This window comes from Manacus candei, unplaced genomic scaffold (assembly GCF_025592945.1).
Source record: "Manacus candei isolate 608988 ecotype Guabito, Panama unplaced genomic scaffold, ASM2559294v1 h1tg000045l, whole genome shotgun sequence".
In the NCBI taxonomy this organism is placed as follows: Eukaryota; Metazoa; Chordata; class Aves; order Passeriformes; family Pipridae; genus Manacus; species Manacus candei.
Genome location: NW_026138093.1, coordinates 4,072,283 through 4,086,390, shown reverse-complemented (window position 1 = coordinate 4,086,390; position 14,108 = coordinate 4,072,283). Strand labels below are relative to the sequence as shown.

Below are 14,108 nucleotides of genomic sequence, written 5' to 3'. Positions count from 1 at the left end.
CCATTGGCTGCGCACGTTCGGCCCTGGAGCGAGGAGCGCGCGGGGAGCGTTGCCTGGAAACCGGCCAGGGAATCCCGGGAATCCTCGAGGCGCCGGCGCTGCCCCCCCACTCCTGGAGCAGCGGCCGGGCCCGCCCGGGGAGCGGGCACTCAGCGCCCGGCTGCGGCCGCCAAAACGGCCAGGGAAGCAGGCGCGCGGGAGGCGGGCTCCGGGCCCCGGGCAGCGAGGAGCCCTAAAAAGAACAACAGTGTTGGAAGAGAGGGAACTCATCGCACCGTCACAGAACAGGCTGAGGTGGAAGGGACCCACGAGGAGCGTCGAGTCCAAGCCTTTGCCCGGCACAGCACCGACCCCAAGAGTCACACCGTGTGCCTGAACTCTGCCAGATCACAGTCCAGCATCAGCTTCATGTGCCGTGAGGCCCCACGTGTGTGTTTGCTCCCCGTGTCTAGTGGGAGAGATGACACTCCCTTAGAGTGGAATAAAGATTATCCTAGACTGGAACTGGCAGCTGTGATAAACTGTATCCCGAGAGCATTTAACTGGTAGCAGTTTTCCCTGGGCTCTAGCTTGCTATTTATTATAGTTATTTGCAGACAGGAAAGGGGAGAGAATTAAAAAATCTCTTTCTCCTTGCCCCCTCCACAACAAGTTGGAGGACATGTGGGTGTTGAAACAGAGCTTAACAAACAGTCCAGCCTTGAGAGAGTGGGGAGAGCACAGGGGGGCTCAGTTTAACCGTTTGTCTGGTTTTCTTCCTTTCGAAGGAGGATTTATTTTTCTTAGGTGGGAAATTGCCAAAAATAGACAGCAAAATCAGACTGCAGTTCAGAGATCACACTCTCATCTCCGTGGAACCAGATCAAGAGAATGCTGTGGGTACAGTGAAGCCACCCCTGTACATTTGGGGTGGGCTGGGGAGTGCATGTGAGGCATGTGAGTTGTTGCTCTCCTGTGCAAAAGGTCTATAAGGGTCATGCAGTTACACTGAGCTGGATCCTGCATCCCATTAGGGTTTGTTAGGATACTGTGGGGTTTTTTTTTGAGTGATATGGCACATTCCAACCTTATGTAACAGTTCGTTCAGATACATGTCCGGAATAAAGACAAGTGCCAGAAATACTCAAACACACAAAATATCTTTTATTACAATGAGAATAATAATAATAGTAATAAACTTAGCAAGAGGGATTAAAAACTAAAAAAAGGATACAAAGTAACTGTCTTATTGGATGGCATTAAAACAAATACTACGAACAGCATTTAATACAGTATTAACTAGTGAAAAGGGATACTAAAAAAGGATCTTAACACAATATTATGGATAACACGAAACTGGTTAGTAAAAAGGGAAACTAAGGAAAAAATACTATAAACATAAAAGGGGAATTAAAGGAACACAAAAAGGATATTAAAAAGTTTGTTCTCTCAGTTGCTTCCTGTCAATAAACTGTGCTTACCCACACAGACAGGCCAGGGCTGCCAGGATCTGCAGCAGCTGGTCGGTGCCCGTGCTTAGCGGGCGTCCCCGCGGAGCAACACAGTCTCCATGGCAGGATGAGGATCGCTCACCCCAGCAGTCCTGACACCCCATTTTATCAGCTCTGCATTACACCACGTAGGGCCAGTACCCAGTATAAGGTGATGCCTGAGTGGCAGACAAACCCCGCCTGTTCATCACCTGATAGCAACAGTCTGTGCATGCCCTGCTGTAGGGCAAGGGGCGAGTGACCCCTGCCCACAGAATCTGCCTCCCATCATCATCTTTCTCACCCCTATGTATGACCTCTCCCACTGTGTTTCAAGGGTAGATGTATCTATCTTGCAATATGTAGCAAAACCAAGGAAGAACTCAGCTCTGATAATAGGGGATATCAGGCTGACTTGCTAAAAAGCACAATGGACCTTACAATTAGCTTGTGCCATGAAGTTACATTGTACCATACTCTGGCTGGTTTCACATCCTAATATGATTCCTTTCTCACGCCTCTATGCTCCATTGATCATCTAATTCAAAGTACCCCCCTTACATTTGTTTAAATATAAAATGAACCAAGGACAATTTTTGAGAGCTTTGCATTTAGATTTCATTAGTCTGAAGTAGTAAAATAAATGGTCTTGTGTGTATTTGTCTGTATAGAATCATGGACTGGTTTGGGTTGGAAGGGACCTTAAAGGTCTTCTCATTCCACCCCCTGCCATGGGCAGGGACACCTTCCACTAGAGCAGGTTGATCCAGCCTGTCCTTGGACACTTGCAGGGATCCAGGTGCAGCCACAGCTTCTCTGGGAATTCCATCCCTGCCCGTCCCCACCCTTCCAGGGAAGGATTTCTTCCCAGTCTCCCATCTAACCCTGCTCTCTTTCAGTTGAAAAACCATTGCCCCTTGTCCTGTGCCTCCAGGCCCATATCAAAAGTCCCTCTCCCTCCTTTTTATAAGCCCCCTTCCCTGGTGGGGTGTCTTCAGCTCCTCCCAGGACCTGTGTGTGTCTGTATCTACCTTGTATCTGTCTATATTTATAGACAGTATATATTTTAATACATTTCTATCCATATATTTAGACATAGATATTTACACACTGTAAATATTAATGCACACCTGTCTACACAATGATGATAACTTTGTGTCCAGACCTACCCCTTCCCCTGTGTAACCTTTTTGGGGGGTTTATTCCTTGGGATTTCCAGGGTCTCACTTTCAGTGGAGTGGATCTTTCCCACCTGGATCTTTGCTGCATCAACTTCAAGGTGGCCAATCTGAGCCGCTGCAACCTGGCCCGTGCCAGCCTGTGCTGTGCCAGCCTGGAGAGGGCTGACCTGTCAGGCTCTGTGCTGGATGGAAGAGCTGCTGCAGCTTGGGAAGGCTGGGCTTGTGTTAACAGAGAGGAGCTGGAACAAACAGAGGGGTGTAAAACATCGAGTTCTTAAATATATTCTAGAGTTGTTCTGGTTCCCAAAGCTTTTACACTTCCTCCCAGTAATGATTTAATGGGATTGACTCCCAAAGCAGAAATTAAAAGTGTCTTCTTGATTGTCTTTGGTGTTGTTCCTCTGGCTCTCAGTGACTCCTGTCTGTGCCAGTGTGCCAACCTGCCAGGGGTGAAGATGCTGCGCTCCAACGCAGAGGGAGCGTCCCTGAAAGGCTGCAACTCTGAGGACCCATCAGGCCTTAAGTCTAATCTGGAAGGTGAGAAGCTTTTGCCTTGTCAATCTGTGCCAACTGAAGCCTGTGTTTGTGCATTTCTATGGCCCAGAAAAGGTCCAGCTGTGGTTTGTCCAACCCTGAGAAGGGCCCACAAGGGCTGCACTGAGTCTGTGACCATCTCAGCCCCAAATCCCCTTGTCCTCCTCCAATTCACACAGCTCTGAGGCAGCACCAGTGTGCAGCTGCTGTGTTTCTGACTGGTTTTCCTCACAGAACCCCTTTCTGTGTGTGTTCCAGGTGCCAGCCTGAAAGGAGTGGCCATGGAGGGCAGTCAGATGACAGGAATGAACCTCCAAGTTGCAACGCTGAGAAACACCAAACTAAAGAACTGAAACCTCAGGGGAGCAACGTTGGCAGGAACTGATTTGGAAGTGAGTTGGGATTCATTTTCCATCCTATTCCTTTCTCTCCTCTAGTCAGCTGGTAATTGGGGGGATTGGTGGCTTTTGGCTGACCTCTCCAGCTTCAGACTCCAATGGAGTTCAGGTAAATGGACTTCCAGTAAAGCTTTGAACAGAGTTCTGGGTGCATTCCATTGACACTTCTTCTTCTTTTCCCCTTCAGAATTGTGACCCAGCAGGTTGTGACCTCCAGGAAGCCAATTTGAGGGGCTCTGATGTGAAAGGAGCCATCTCTGAAGAGATGCTGACCCCCCTGCACATGTCCCAGAGCATCAGATAGGGAAGGGAAGACGTCAAAGAGGAAGGAATCCAAACATTTGTTGTGACTTTCTTCACCTCCTCCCCTTCCTGAGTTAGAAGGAATGGTTATTAGACAACTTCCATTTGCAGTAGTGCCTAAGTAGACTCTTTCTGATCACTTTTGGGGAGGGAATTTTTGTTTCAGAGGTGGAAAGAGAGAGTTTCTCCCTTTGTGAAGAGAGTGAGGAAGTGGGCTGGTTTTGAAACCAGAAAGTGGGGCTGGTTTGGGGGGGAGGGTTCAAGACTTTCGTTGTTTAGCATTGCATGACTTTGGAATGCATTTTAATTTCTAAAGCACAATATATGCAATTCTATTTGTTAAGTCTGTCTCTGCAATATGAATAGAAAATGTTATTGCTGTATAGTAGCAAAGAAAGTTGAGATTTCCAGGTAGACAAGTGTCTTTACAGTCAGTGTCTTCATTCCAGCAGGGTGTTAATGCCAGGGGTGGTCACACAGTGCCCACGGGATGTGTTCAGGTCTCTACTGGGGTGGATACAGTGGGGAACTGTCCTCAGAGGTCCTAAATTGCTGTGGAGTAGTTGGAGTGCAGGGTTAGAGCAGCTTTATCCCCTCAGATGTGCAGAGGAAGCTGCTGCCCCTGCAGGGACCTGCCCAGAGCCCGGATTGAGTTCCCCCTGGAAGATCCCTGGGCAGAAATGGGATGTCTTAGTCAATGCTCTCCAAAGGAGTGTGAAATTGCACTCTCAATCCCAGCTGGGAAGAAAAATTCCCCTACTTCCACATGTCCTGGCCACTCCAGACTGGAGTTCCTGTAGTTTTTTCCTTCTTTGTTGGGAATTCAATGGACAGAGGAAAACACAGAAGTGTCCCCAAAGCAGAGAGAAGCTCTGGGGCCACAGCACCTGCTCCCCCCTCTTCTCATCCCTTCAGTAGATGAAGAAATGGCCCTCAATGTTTCCCCTCAGTGTACTCTTCAAATCCTCCTTGAAAGAATGGGCATAATCCCATTTGCCAGCCAGATCCACTTTGTGTTGCTTAAAGTGGCTGTAAAAGCATCTTGCCTGGGGCCAAGTGCCCCTTCCACACTTGCTTTACCAGTGGAAAAAGCAGGGAAAGCTGTTTTTTGTGTGGGCACCCTTCAAATCTCAGTGTTTGTGATCTTGGGAATCCTCTTGGACCTGGAACAATGGCAGATTATCTCTTGTCATGGGATTTGTACCTGGAGATTGTTTTGGTCTGTGTTTAAATCTTCCTTGCAAATACAACTGATAGAAAACAATGTAAAAAAAAAGAAAAAAGAAAAAAAAAAGACAAAAAGGCCATACGAAGAAAAAAAGGGAGGAAAAAGAGAAAAAGGAGAAAAAAGAGAAAAAAAGACAGAAAAAACATGAAAAAAATGAGACAAATAATAAAAAAGAAAGAAAAAAGAGAAAAAAAGAAAAAGAGAAAGAAAAAAGGGAGAAAAAAGGAAGTAGAAAGAAAAACGGAAAGGAAAAAAGAAAGAGAAAAGAGAAGGGAAAAAAAGACAGAAAAACAATAAAACCAAAAAAGTATTATCCTCACTCCACTCACGTGCAAATGGCCGCTCTGATCCGCCGCAAGGACTACAACTCCCATGGTGCCCCGCGCAAAGCGCAGGCGCGGCGATGGCGTTCGGGGGCGTGGCCGCGCGCTGATTGGCTGTGGCGGTGCTCCTTGAATGCGGTGCGCGCGCAGAGCGCCGTGTTGACTTCCGGGAATCGGTGATGGCGGCGGGTCCTGCCTTTGTCTGTGAGAGCTGGCGGGGGGTGCGGGAGAGCGGGGTCTGGGGATCCCCTCGGGGGCTGCGGGGAGCGCGGCTGTGGGGGGAAAGGCTGGAGGGCTCGGGAGGGTTTAGCGCGGAGGTTCGGGGGTTCCCGAGAGGCAGAGCGCAGGGCCTTGGAACCGTCTCAGGGACCGCGGGGCCCGGGGGCCTCCCAAGAACCCGGATGTTCGATTCGATTGCCGAGAAAGTCCCTCGGAAAAAAAAATCAGAACCACCCAACGAAAAAAATAACCCTAAAAAAAGGAAAAGTGAGAAAAAGGTGAAGGAAAAACTGCAAGGGCCAGGATGATTTTATTGCTTTGCTTCAATTTTTCCTCCTCAGATTTTCTGCTCTCTTCCTTTACAGAAAGCTTTTCTGCTGTTCTGTGGTTTTGGGGTCCCTTGGGGGCTTTTAGGGGTCCCTGAGGAGGTTCTTGAGGGTCTCTGAGGGGATTTGGTTTCCTGAGGGGACTTAGGGAGGTGGTTGAAGGTCCCTGAAGGGGTTTGGGAATCCCTGAGGGAGTTTTGGAGTCTCCGAGGGAATTGGGAGGTCCTGGGGGGCTTGCAGGGGGTGTCTTTGAAGGAGTTTTCTGGGTTTCTAGAGGGATTTCAGAAGTCCCAGACGGTTTTGAGGGTCCCTGAGGGGGTTTTTGGGGTCCCTGAAAGGACCTGGGGGGTCCCAAGTGGGTTTTGCAGGTCACTGAGAGGGTTTAGGGGGTCCTGGAGGGGGATGAGGTCTCTGAGGGTATTTGTGGGGTCTTTAAGGAGGTTTTGATGGGTCCAGAGGTGGATTTCTGAGGGGATTTCAGGGGTTTTGAGGAAATTTTATGGGGTCTCTGTGTCGGTGGACTGACCTCAGGGAAAGAGGATCCCAATTCCCCCCCTGAGCCTCAGAGACCCCCAAAACTCAGCACACAGAGACCCCAGAGGGAAGGGGGCCCGGGGGTCCCCTAAAGCCCAGCTGTGGGGTTCAGGGGGTCCCCCAGCTCCCAGGGGAGGGGTCCTGTTGGTGCCCCCAAAAATCTGGGGAGGGGGATGTACCACATCTGGGTAAGGGGATCCCAGTGCTCCAGTATATCCCAGTGACCCTCAGTATAGCCCAGTAACCCTCTCAGTGACCAGCCAGTGTGTCCCAGTGACTTCCCACTGCCCCCCAGTAAGGCCCAGTGATCCTACAGTGAGCACCCAGTAACCCCCAGTATGGCCCAGTAACCTCCCAGTGTCCCCCTGTGTGTCCTGGTAATCCCCCAGTAACCCCCCAGTCCCTCCCAGTGCCCCCTGGTTCCCCCCAGTGTGTCCCAGTATCCCCCAGTAATCCCCCAGTGCCCCCCAAAGCCTCCCAACTGTTCCCAACATGTCCCCAGATGTCCTTGACCTTTCTGTGAGGGGGGGGAGGAGTGTTTTTGGTCAGAGGGTCCGGGGGGGCTCCTGGAGTGAGATGGAGGGTTGGGGACACCAGGGATGGGGTTTGGGGACAGTGGAATTGGGGATGCCAAGGGGGGAACTGGGGACACCGAAAGGGTCTTGGGGACACGAGTGGGATCTCAGGACTCACCTGCTCTTGGTGCAGGCCCTCCTCTCCCCTTCTAGGCCCCATTAACCCCCTCAAATGTCCCCCAACTCCCCTTTTTTTCCTTTAATCCCCTCCCCCCCAGATACTTTTGACCCCCCAATGCCCCCAAGACCCTTTTAACTCCCCCAAATTCACACAAAGCCCCTCAAAACCCCCCAAGTCCCCATTGAACCGCCTCCCCAGATCCCCCCAAATCTCCCCAAGTCCCCACCTCAAATCCCTTCCAACCCCCCTCTAAGAGGGATCACCTTGCACCCTGGGACAGGAGCACAGTGGGCTGTACTGGGGGCACTGGGCTGTACTGGGGGCACTGGGGGGGGCTCAGGTGTTCCAGAACAAGGTGGCCCAGCTCCAGGAGAGATCTGGGGAGCAGTGAGGAGGTACTGGTCTGTCCTGGTCTGTGCTGGTCTGTCCTGGTCTGTACTGGTCTGTCCCCCCAATCCCAAAAGCCCCTCCCCAGCTCCCCCAGGACCCTCCCATACCCCAAAGCCCCCCAGGCCCTCCCAGGCCCCTGACTTGGTCCTGCTGCCCCTTGAGCATCTGCAGCTGCTGCAGAACCAGGCATTTCATCAGCAAATGTGCAGGTGACCCCAAGCTGGGGGTGTGTTGATGTGCTGGAAGGCAGGAGGGCTCTGCAGAGGGACCTGGCCCAGCTGGATCCATGGGCTGATTGCAAGGGGATGAGGTTCCAGCAGGCCAAGGGCCGGGTCCTGCCCTTTGGCCACAAGAAGCCCCGTCAGCCCCCTGGGCTGGGGCCAGAGTGTCTGGAGAGCAGGCAGGCAGAAAGGGAGCTGGGAGTGGGGATGGACAGGGAGCTGAAGAGGAGGCAGAGGGTGGCCAGGTGGCCAAGAGGGCCAATGGATCCTGGCCTGGAGCATGTACAGAGAAGAGCAATGAGGCTGGGGAAGGGAGTAGAGCACAGATGGTTTGAGGAGAGGCTGAGGGAGCTGGGGGTGTTGAGGCTGGAGAAGAGGAGGCTCAGGGGAGACCTCCTGACTGTCTGCAAGTCCCTGCCAGGAGGTTGGAGCCAGGTGGGGCTGGGGCTGTTCTGCCAGGAAGCAGCAGTAGGACAAGAGGGCTGGGTCTGGACCTGTGCCAGGGGAGGTTTAGGTTGGATATTAGGAAGGAATTTTTTGCAGAGAGAGTAATCAGGCCTTGGAATGGGCTGGGCAGGGAGGGGGTGGAGTCAGCGTCCCTGGAGGTGTTGAAGGTGAGAGTGGATGTGGCCTCAGTGCCATGGTCTGGGAAGCACAGCGGGGTTGGATCCAGGGTTGGACTTGATGATCTCGGAGGTCTTTTCCAACGTGGCTGATTCTGTGATTCTGTGATTGCCATTCCTATGGCAGCACATGCTTGAGGCTCCATCCCCAGGGTGATAGAGATGTCTGTCCATATCTATCTCCAAGGTTAGTCTGTAAATGTGTGGTGTTAGAAAAGCAGGCTGAGTTGTGGGCTGGTTGTAGAAGGAGAAAGAAGCCCAGAGGCCAGTGCAAGCAGGCAGCCCTCAGCTTGCACCTGATGTCCCCTCCCTGCAGGTTCCTGTCCTTGAGCCCAGGCCCTGAGGTGAGGCTGAGAAGTGGCGCGGAGGTGAGCCCAGAGCTGTCCCTGAGGTGAGGCTGAGAATAAGTGCAAGGCAGATGTGCTGCTGAGGAAGGAGAACCCTGTGGTGGGGAAGAGGCAAAGGTACCCATCCCCGAGCAGGTGCTGTGTCCATCCCCTGTGTGCCAGGTGAGCTGGGGCTTTGCTGCAGAGCTGCGGGCGCTGATTTGAGCGTCTCCAAGTGCTGAGAATGTGGGCACCCAGGAACACAAACTGTGCCTGGCCACAGAGCCTGCAAGGAGGAGCAGAGACAGCCCTGGCAGTGTGGGGGTCCAGGTTGTCCCTGTGCCTTCCCCTGCAGGCCCTGGCTGTCCCTGCTGGGCCCCTGTCCATCCCCATCAGGTCCCTGCCCGTCCCCCCGGGCTGAGCTCCCCCCAGGAAGTGCCGTGGAGCTGAAGCTGCTGCCATCCCCCCCTGCAGCCGCTGCCCCAGCCAAGGGAGCAGCAAAGGCAGGGCCAGGAGCAGAGGCAGCAGCAGGGGAGCCCTGGGGGGGCCGGGAAGCTCTTGTGTGGGGCAGGAAAGAGGCGCTGGGCACGAGGCCGGGGCTGTGCTGAGCAGGCCCAGCCCTCACATCCCCCCAGCCAACGCCTGTGGAGCTGTTTGGTTTCCTTGGGCACAGCTGGCACTTGTTGAAGGCAGAGCGGGGCGATGCTGGAGCTGGGGGACCCCCGGGAGCCTGGAGGGGGGAGCACGGAGAGGGAGGAGCCCCGGGACCCCCTGGGCCTGAAAGGGGGGATGGAGAAGGGGAAGCCTGGACAGTGGGGACCCCTGGGATCACTGGGACAATGAAGTGGAGAACCTGGAGAGGGGGAATGTTTAGGAACGTGGTACCCTGAAGGTGAGAGTCAGAGGAGAAGGAACCCTTAGGACCCCCAACACTCTCAGTGTTCCTAAGTGGGACCCAGCATCCCAGACACAGGAGACCCTCCAAACCCCACAGAGGAGAGACCAGAGAGGGGGAATTCCTGTGAGAGTTTTTTGGGCTGAATGTTCATAGTTTGGAGTATTTTTTGGCTGAACCTTAGCATTTTACTTTTTGGATGGAGTTCATCTTGCTATTTCTGTGCAGTTTTTTTCCTGAATCTGGGTGGTTTGGGTTTTTCTGGGCTGAATCTTGGTGTTTTGGAGGTTTTTATGGTCACAGGATGCCCGGTGAGTTCTAGAGATGGACTTGGGGAGGAGGAACCCCCAAGCCAACGCGCTCAGCCCTTGTTTTCCCCCCCATCAGGATTTGTCCTTCCCAAAGCTTGGGCGGATGGAGGAGGAGGCTGCGAGGAAGAGGAAGATGCCTTGGGCCCCCCAGGCAGGTGAGGAGGAAGTCAGTGTCCCTTTGGGCGGGTGTTGTGCTGGCTCTGTCAGCCCAGCATGGCCCCGGCTGCAGGACAACCCCGCTGGCGCCGCCGTCCTGCCGGGGCCGGAGTTGGGGGGATGTCCTTGGCCTTCCCTGTGGGCCGGAGGCAAATCCCCTGCCTGTCCTTCTTGCTTCCTGCCCCAGGCCCCGAGGTGAGGAGGGAGAGCCCGGAGGACAAATCCCCCCGTGAGAGCCTGGTGGGAGAGGCCGTTTTGAAGGGCTCCCCGGCGCAGGAAGGCAGCGGGGAGGAAAAGGGCCGGAGATCCCCCCGCAGGAGGGGCTCCAAAGCCAGCCCAGGGTGCTCTGAGGAGGAAAGAGCCAGCCTGTGCCGGGAAGGCGGCCGGAGCTTGAGGGGGAGCTCTGACCTGGTGGTCCCTGATCAGCCTCCCAGCAGGGAGAAACCCTTCAAGTGCTTGGAATGTGGGAAGAGCTTCAGCCAGAGCACCAGCCTTCTCAGACACCAGCACATCCACAGTGGGGAACGGCCCTACACGTGTGGGGAATGCGGGAAGAACTTCAGGCAGAGCTCCAACCTCCACATCCACCAGCATATCCACACTGGGGAACGGCCCTACAAGTGTGGGGAATGTGGGAAGAGCTTCACTGACAACTCCACCCTCCACTCCCACCGTCGCATCCACACTGGGGAACGGCCCTACAAGTGCCTGGAATGTGGGAAGAGCTTCAGGAAGAGCTCCCACCTCCTCAGCCACCAGCACATCCACAGTGGGGAACGTCCATACATATGTGAGGATTGTGGAAAGTGCTTCAGACAGAGCTCCCACCTGATCGGACACCAGCGCATCCACACCAGGGAACAGCCCAGGAAAGGGATGGGAGAGGTGAGCTAAGGGGATGCGGGAGAGCAGGAGTGGGGTTGCCGTGGGGGTCCCTCTGTGTCCCCATGCCTTGATCCCTGGAGAGTAGGGGGAGGCTGGAGAGAGGGGAGAGGTGCAAGAGCCCTGAGAGCCTGGAGAGGGGGGAGCTCGGGCCCCCTGTGCCGAGCCAGTGGTCGGGGCCGTGCTGTTGGTGCCAAATTGCCCCTGGTCAGGCTGAACCCAGAGCCTGCCCACATGTCAGGGGGCCCGATCCACTCCCTGATCTCATTGCCCTGGGGCAGCCTCTGGTGTCCCCCCACCTGTGGGGCTGTTTGGTTGCCTTGGGCACAGCCGGCCCTTGTGCAGGGCTGTGCCCTTGGGGGCTCTTGGGGGTGGGCAGGAGGTGTTTTTTGGGGGTGCCGGGCTGGGTTGGGGGCAGAGCCCCGGCGGTGGGTGGGGGGATGCGGGTCCCCCCCACGGTGGGGGTTGGTGTTGCTGGGTCAGGCCCCGCCGGCTCCATTGTCAGCCCGGTGCCGGCGGGGGGGACACAGCGGGTTTGGGGCCCCCCGGGAGTGCCGGGGGTGGGTGTGGAGCCCGGGAGCTGCCGAGTGTGGAGGGCGGAGCGGGGAGATGGCGGAGCTGGGGGACCCCCGGGAGCCTGGAGGGGGGAGCACAGAGAGGGAGGAGCCCTGGGACCCCCAGGAACCTGAAAGGGGGAGCATGGAGAAGGGGAAGCCTGGACAGTGGGGACCCCTGGGATCCCTGGGACAACAAAGTGGAGAATCTGGAGAGGGGGAATATCAGGGAATGTGGCACCTGAAAGTGAGTCAGAGGAGAAGGGACCCTTGGGACCCCCAAAACTCCCAGCATCCCAGACAGGGGAGACTCTCTGTACCCCATAGGGGGGAAACCAGAGAAGGGGTAACTTCTGGGAGAGATGTTTTGGGCTAATCTTCATATTTTGGAATATTTTTTACCTGAGTCGCAACTTTTTGCAGTTTGGGGGGGATAAAAGTCATCTTGCTATTTCTGATGGGTTTTTTGCCTGAATCTTGGTGGTTTGGGTTTCTTTAGGCTGAATCTTGGTGGTTTGGAGGTTTTTATGGTCACAGGATGCCTGGTGAGTTCTAGAGATGGACTTTGGTAGGAGGAACCCCCAAACCCAAATGCTCAGCCCTTGTTTTCCCCCCCCATCAGGATTTGTCCTTCCCAAAGCTTGGGCGGATGGAGGAGGAGGCTGGGAGGAAGAGGAAGATGCCTTGGGCCCCCCAGGCAGGTGAGGAGGAAGTCAGTGTCCCTTTGGGCGGGTGTTGTGCTGGCTCTGTCAGCCCAGCATGGCCCCGGCTGCAGGACAACCCCGCTGGCGCCGCCGTCCTGCCGGGGCCGGAGCTGGGGGGATGTCCTTGGCCTTCCCTGTGGGCCGGAGGCAAATCCCCTGCCTGTCCTTCTTGCTTCCTGCCCCAGGCCCCAAGCTGAGGAGGGAGAGCCCGGAGGACAAATCCCCCCGTGAGACCCTGGTGGGAGAGGCCGTTTTGAAGGGCTCCCCGGCGCAGGAAGGCAGCGGGGAGGAAAAGGGCCGGAGATCCCCCCGCAGGAGGGGCTCCAAATCCATCCCAGGGTGCTCTGAGGAGGAAAGAGCCAGCCTGTGCCGGGAAGGTGGCAGGAGCTTGAGGGTGAGCTCTGAGCTGGTGGTCCCTGATCAGCCTCCCAGCAGGGAGAAGCCCTTCAGGTGCTTGGAATGTGGGAAGAGCTTCAGGGACAGCTGTGACCTGCTCCGACACCAGCAAATCCACACTGGGGAACGACCCTACAGGTGTAGGGAATGTGGGAAGAGCTTCAGGCTAAGCTCCACCCTGATCCGACACCAGCGCATCCACACTGGGGTACGGCCCTGCACATGTGGAGAATGTGGGAGAAGCTTCAGGGACTGTTCCAGCCTGATCCAACACCAGCGCATCCACACTGGGGAACGTCCGTACAAGTGCTCGGAATGTGGGAAGAGGTTTCAGACCAGCTCCAATCTCCTCACGCATGAGCGGACACACACAGATGAGAGGCCCTTCCGCTGCACCGACTGCGGGAAGGGCTTCAACTGGAACTCCACCCTCGTCATTCACCGGCGCATCCACACCGGGGAGAGGCCCTACAAGTGTGGGGAGTGTGGGAAGAGCTTCACCCACAGCTCTAACTTGACCAGACACCAACAGATGCACTGATAAGGGAAGCCCTACCAGTGCCCCGACTGCGGGAAGAGCTTCGACCGTAGGACTGACATTTTTGAGTATCTGAACTCCAACATCAATTTATTCTTTTGAATATGTTTAAGTTTTACCTCAGTTTAGTCTGAAAGCCAAATTCACCACTACCCCATTCCCTGATAACCGTGGGCTGGTTCTGACCAGTGAGGCAGAAATTACCCACTGCCCAGCAAAAACCAATGGGGCCAGCCAGTGGTCTCTGCCCTGGCAGCCCAGTTTCCCCAGTCTCATCTCAAAATGACCAGTTACACTGAAGCAAAGAGCACTGGAACCAGTGCAACAAGCCCCAGGTTGACTTTCACACCTGCCCACGTGTCCTGTTTTCTGCTGCTCTACAAACCTTCCTTGTTTAAAATGCAATGGAAAAATAAACAGGTTTTGGGATTGTTTTGCTTTTGGGCTCGGGTGGTTTTTTCCCCCCACTGTTCTCATTAACCTCATTTCAAATCTATTTTGGTGTTTGAAGATTAATTAAAATTTTGAATGATGTTTTAATGTTAATGCCTTGACCAAAGTAACAAAACATGAAAAATAAAAAAAAACAAACCACAAAGCTGTCCATTTTTGTCACAGTCAAACACTCAGAAGTACTAACATAAGCACAGTGAAAACCCCATAAATAAGACCATTAAAATAATTTTAATATTTATATATTATTATATTTTTACCAAGCTTAACATAAGGAAATTTAATTACTGACATCAGCTTTCCCCACCTCCCAAAAAGGTAATTTAGTTACATCTTAGTCACCCTTGAAAGGCTCTTTCCAGTTGGGTTGGCCTCTGCCTTAGACACTCCTGAGATCTGCCAAATCCAATTTAAGGGCAAATTTCCCCACCAGGTTCAACTGCATCGG

At 54.2% G+C, this 14,108-nt stretch overlaps 1 protein-coding gene and 2 pseudogenes across 1 annotated transcript in view; 1 reads left to right on the top strand and 2 right to left on the bottom strand.

The window, feature by feature from the left end:
* The window catches only part of LOC127474815 (zinc finger protein 208-like), a 1,262,639-nt pseudogene that overhangs the window by 539,845 nt on the left and 708,686 nt on the right, over window positions 1-14,108 (bottom strand).
* The window catches only part of LOC127474817 (zinc finger protein 850-like), a 594,864-nt pseudogene that overhangs the window by 246,832 nt on the left and 333,924 nt on the right, over window positions 1-14,108 (top strand).
* The window catches only part of LOC127475002 (B-cell antigen receptor complex-associated protein alpha chain-like), a 249,560-nt gene that overhangs the window by 192,619 nt on the left and 42,833 nt on the right, over window positions 1-14,108 (bottom strand). The gene's annotated exons all lie outside the window — the stretch shown is intronic.